We start from the raw sequence: 5,260 nt of genomic DNA, 5'->3' as shown, positions 1-5,260 counted from the left end.
TAAAAGAACTCACTTCTCTGGAGTACCTGTTTTGTGTTACACTTTCATTTATTATCTCATTTAATTATTTTAATATCCTGTTGTACTCAACTTCCAGGCAGGAAACTGAGCCTCAGTTTCCAAAATAATTCTACATACCTATAAAGTGGCAGAGCTGGGACTTAAGAATTAGGTCCACCAAAGCCCTTCGTCTGTGTACTTTCTCCTACCCCATGCATCTTCTGCTCCTTATTTCTTAGGGCAGAATAATTATTTTCTCTTCTTTTCTTGCATGGGGAGATGAAAGTTGATTAATCATTTTTAAAGATTTATGCATTCTAAGAGAGGTTACCTGTAGGCAGGTACATATGGATCAATTTATTATTCACCTTCAAATACAGGGGGAAAAAAAAGAATTAAGTGCTATTGGTAAGATCATAGAAATCAGAGGAAGACATTTCTCCTTAAAATGAGGAGGCTTTTACATTCTTTCCTCCTGTTAAACTTCAAACCAACATGATGAGTTATGTGAGCCCGCCATGCAGAATAGCGATATGTATCATAATTGCAGCTCTCCATGTGAGCTATCTATCAGAAACCTTAATGTAATTGCCAGACTGAATCTTAATTCATCTCTGAGAGAAGCTTATTACTTTGGGGGTGTTGTATCACCTGCTTTTAAATCACACATGAGTGTAGCTGCAATGATCTATTTAGTCTTCAACATTTTAAGCATCACTGCTTCTGTCTACATTAATTCTCCATCTGCCAGCTAGTTCAGACAAGATACTGGTCAATTGTAGGGCAATTTCAGACCCTTCTCTATGCCAGTCTTCCTCCCTATGTCTTCTGTTGCAATCCCTCCTTTACAAGGCTGCCAGAATGGCCTTCCTAAAACACAGAGCTGCCTGGGCCCTGGCCTGCCTGAGACACTTGAATCTCCCATCACCACTAGCATGCAGGGTCTCTTGTGATCCAGTGCTTGCATGCCCATCTAAACTAATCCCACAGCACTGCCATCATCAGACAGAAGAGAAACTGTGGACATGAGCAGTAGTTAAAATCAGCAGAAACTGGCAAAACTAGAATCAGGTGTGAACTGTACACTTGACAACCACTCTCAGAAGACCAAAGAAGAGGACAAAAATGTAAAAGGCATGATAGATAAAAATGATAAATACAGAAGACAGCAAACATTCAACATACAATTTGCATTCCAGAAAAACAAAAACAAAACACCAAGTATGCTGAAAGCAACAAAGATACAAAAGAAAAAAAAAAAGATTTGCTGACTCAAAAAATGACCTAAGATCCTGAATAGAGTGGGAGAAAATGATGGAACAAAAATCAAAATCATACAAAACACCAGGCTTACTGGTCTGATAGAGACTAGTGAGTCCCCCACCACAACCCCCAAGTCACCTGTTAGGTCTGGAATTGAACCACTGCTGAGGCTTCCAGCCAAACAACAGACAGGCCTAGGAGGTGAACAATTATATATACCAGGGAAGAGAACTACTTAGAACAATCAACCATGGGAGATCAGAAGTGTGTCATCTGCACAGGGAAAAACTCAGAGGGCAGGAATGCATAGGAAAGAAGGACACAGGCAGAAGGTAGCCACAGGGAAGAAGTAGGAAGAAAACTGTTACATTGTGGGAATTCAATCAATCTCACCAAACAAAATGTGTCTGTACTACTGACTGGAAAACAAATTTGCTCTGTAAACTTTCACCCAAATCACAATTTAAAAAAAGAAAGAAAACTGACCTAAAAGAATCACTGTGTTAAAAAAAAAAAAAAAAAAATCTTGAAGACATTCACTCTCAATAAACTTCTGCAAAATTTTTATTTGAATGGACAAAATATGATTTAATAAGTATCCAAACAGAGATTATAAAATGTGTTTACTATGAGAAAAATCAAGCCACACTGCCTTCAGTCTTCTCTACACTAAACATGTCATGACACAGATCTGGCAAGATGCTGCATTTGGGTTGTCGACATTCATGAGATAACAACCCTTTGTGTGGAAACCTCTCACAGGTTTCCAGACTTGGAAGACGGTTGTTGTTAGGTGTCTTCGAGTAGGCTGCAACTCATAGCGACCTTATGCATAGCAGGACAAAACACTGCCTGGTTTTGTGCCGGTCTCACAATCCTTGCTACACCTAAGTCCATCATTGCAGAAGAGGGTAGGGGCCAGAAAGTGGAGGCAGAGTGTGAGCTTTACAGTTAGAGAGCCCTAGTCAAGCTCTAGATTTATCATGCAAACTTGGAAACATCACAGGACCTTTGTGAGCCTCAGTTTCCCAATTTGTCTCATGGGGGTGGCAATAATAAACTGAGTGGTTTTGCGAACCACAGCATTTAGTAGGTCCTGCAAGACTGAGCAATCTACTTCCATAGAGATACTGCCTCGGAAACCCAAGGAGGGGTTGCTATGAGTCAGATTCAACTATTACACTGCTCTGGGTAGCATGTCTGGTAAGGTAATGTGCACACAACTGTTGTCTTTTCTCTTTCTAGGGGGACATTTAGGGAACCTTTCCTAAGGCTCAGTTGTCATTAGCTGCGGTGGAGTTGGTCCCTGACTCATGGCCACCTTGTGCACAATGGAACTAACTGCTGCGCAGTCCTGTACCAACGTGATGATCAGTTGCAGACTAAACCATTGTGCTCCACTGGCTGATTTCAGCATTAGATCACCAGGCCTTTCTTCCTCATCCATCTTAGTCTGGAAGTTCTGCTGAAACCTGATCAGCATCATAGCAACATGCAAGCCTCCACCAACAGATGAGTGGTGGCTGTACATGAGTTGTATTGGTCAGAACTCAACCAGGTCCCCTGCACAGAAAGTGAGAATTTCACCAATGAACCACACACCACTGGTGGTGGCGACTCAGAGTAGGTATATTAAATGTACATTTCAAGAAAACTTCATTGATCACTACTAGAGGAATCAGAGGTCATGCTCTGAAGAAAGGTTGCCTGGAATATGATGAAGCAACATTGATGTTTTCACTCATTCATTCTTTCAGTAAATATTGTAGTCACAGACCGTATACCACATTGGTGGAAGACACAAATAAAATAGCCCTTTCACTGTAGGGACTCACATGCTTCTGATGATAAAGAGGAGGAAACAAATTTAATCTGGGCTGTGAGATGACGGCTTTGATAATGGGAATCACAGGGGGCTAGGAAGAGTGAGAAGGGACCTGGCTTAACCTGAGGGACCCTTGGGGGTTTTCCCAGGGGAAAGGGGGGTTGGGTTGGGTTTTTTTTTTTTTGGTTTTTTCCTTTTTTTTTTTTCAAAAGTTTTTGTTTTTATAACTTTATGTCTCAACTCAAATAATATTTGGACCCTACAATTAACTGATTCCAACACGGATAGCACTTCTGCAGTCTAGTTTCACTTTTTTTTGGTCCTAAATTGTTTATTAGGTATGAATTTTACAAACATTACTTATAATAGTGGTCAAAATACAGAATGCTTCACAAATTTGCACGTCATCCTTGCACAGGGATGATGCTAATCTTCGCATCATTCCAGTTTCAGTATATGTGCTGCCAAATTAAGCAATCTGGTTTCCTATTTCTGACCTCATAATATTTTGTTATTTTGTTTTGGTTATTTTGTTCTGCCTCCACTTTCTGGCCCCTACCCTCTTCTGCAAAGATGAGCTCAGGTATAGCGAGGATCATGAGGCTGGCACAAAACCAGAGTGTTTCATTCTGCTGTGCATAGGGTTGCTACGAGTCACAGCTTACTTGAAGGCACCTAACAACAACCCTCTTCCAAGTTTGGAAACCTGTGAGAGGTTTCCACACAAAGGGTTTTTATCTCCTGAATGTCGACAATCCAAATGCAGCAGTCATCTCACCGGATACTTCATGAAGGCTACTCAGTATGCTGTGGAGGGAGCCCACATTCACCATACATTAGGCAGTTTAGTTTACCAGGAGAACACTGTGTCCCCTTGATGGATGGGGTCCTGGCTGCATTTACATGAGAGGGAGATGGGAGCGTGGGCTTCCTACACATGATAAGGGGCTCAGTGATGCATCACTCCTCCCACTGTTGGCACACAGAAGGCACGAGGGATGAATGGGGCTCCATAAGGAAGGGGCCTGGATGGTGCCAAGCTTCACCACACAAGGCCCGGCTGATCTACTGTCCCATTTGGGGTTCAAGCACACAAACTAATTCAAGATCTATTCATTCATACATTCACTCATTTGTCAACAATTTAATGTGCACCTTTTTGGAGCCAGGTGTTTGGTAGATGCTGTAGATACAAAAGGTAGGTATCTTCTACCATCTAATGAAGAGAACATCAATTATTGAACACTTCTGTGTATCAGACACTTTACAAGCATCTTCTTATTGAATCTTCACCACTTCCCTACAGGGTACATATAATGGTCATTTAAGGAATGGGAAAACTACCACCAAAAAGGATTAAGTAACCATTCCAAGATCATCAGAGCTAATTAATAGAAAACTCTGACTCATCTCACCCCAGAGTCCTGGCTATTAACTCTCACACAGCTATATGGACAAAGGTAGCTACTCACAAGGTGTACATATCATGTATCAAACATTCTGCACACTTTGACTATCTTTATTCTCAACAACTTTATAAGGTAGGTATTATTTGCCTAATTTTTCAAATGAGAAAACCAGGGCTATGAGAGGTTAAGGCTTTTATTAAGGACACAGAGCTTGTTCAGAGATTGGAAACTAAATATTGGGCATGACAAATTTTCCCAAAAGCCCCCACTACATTTCCAGGGGAGTGCCAAGTGGAGGAGGTATGTATAGTCATTTGGTCTACAAAGTAAACACTCTCACTAAATGTGACCCTTACACAACAGCACAAGTTACTCTTTAAAAAGAGTGAACTTTGTCAATCACAAAAGGATAATTATTATATGAGACCACTATTGTATAAAGCTAAGAAAATGTTTACACACAGAAAAAATTGTTCTGTGAAGGTACCAGGTGTGTGAGTGGAAGGGAGGGAAAAATCACCAACTGGAGAGTTGATATGTATTAACTTGAGTGAAGGGAAAGGCAATACACAGTAAGGGGAGAGGTCAGCAGAAAATGATCAAGGCCATGGAAGACAGAGAGGAGCACAAGAGTTAAAGGCAACAAAGGTGAATACTATCACATCCACAGTCCTGCAATAATAGCTGTTGTTGTTGTTGTTGTTGTTATGTGCCGTCGAGTCGGACCCGACTCATAGCAACCCCTCCTTGGGTTTCCAAGGCA

General features: G+C 41.2%; 1 protein-coding gene and 1 non-coding gene across 2 annotated transcripts in view; both read right to left on the bottom strand.

The window, feature by feature from the left end:
* Positions 1 to 5,260, bottom strand: part of CLSTN2 (calsyntenin 2) — a 746,211-nt gene that overhangs the window by 661,457 nt on the left and 79,494 nt on the right. The gene's annotated exons all lie outside the window — the stretch shown is intronic.
* Positions 3,462 to 3,565, bottom strand: LOC122150626. The gene has a single exon (XR_006163773.1). It is a non-coding gene; the product is annotated as a U6 spliceosomal RNA (small nuclear RNA).

Source organism: Orycteropus afer, unplaced genomic scaffold (genome assembly GCF_000298275.1).
Source record: "Orycteropus afer afer isolate SDZICR_OR568_19922 unplaced genomic scaffold, OryAfe1.0 scaffold00188, whole genome shotgun sequence".
Taxonomy (NCBI): domain Eukaryota; kingdom Metazoa; phylum Chordata; class Mammalia; order Tubulidentata; family Orycteropodidae; genus Orycteropus; species Orycteropus afer.
The sequence above is the reverse complement of the archived record's forward strand: the minus strand, read 5'-3'. Positions and strand labels throughout refer to the sequence as shown.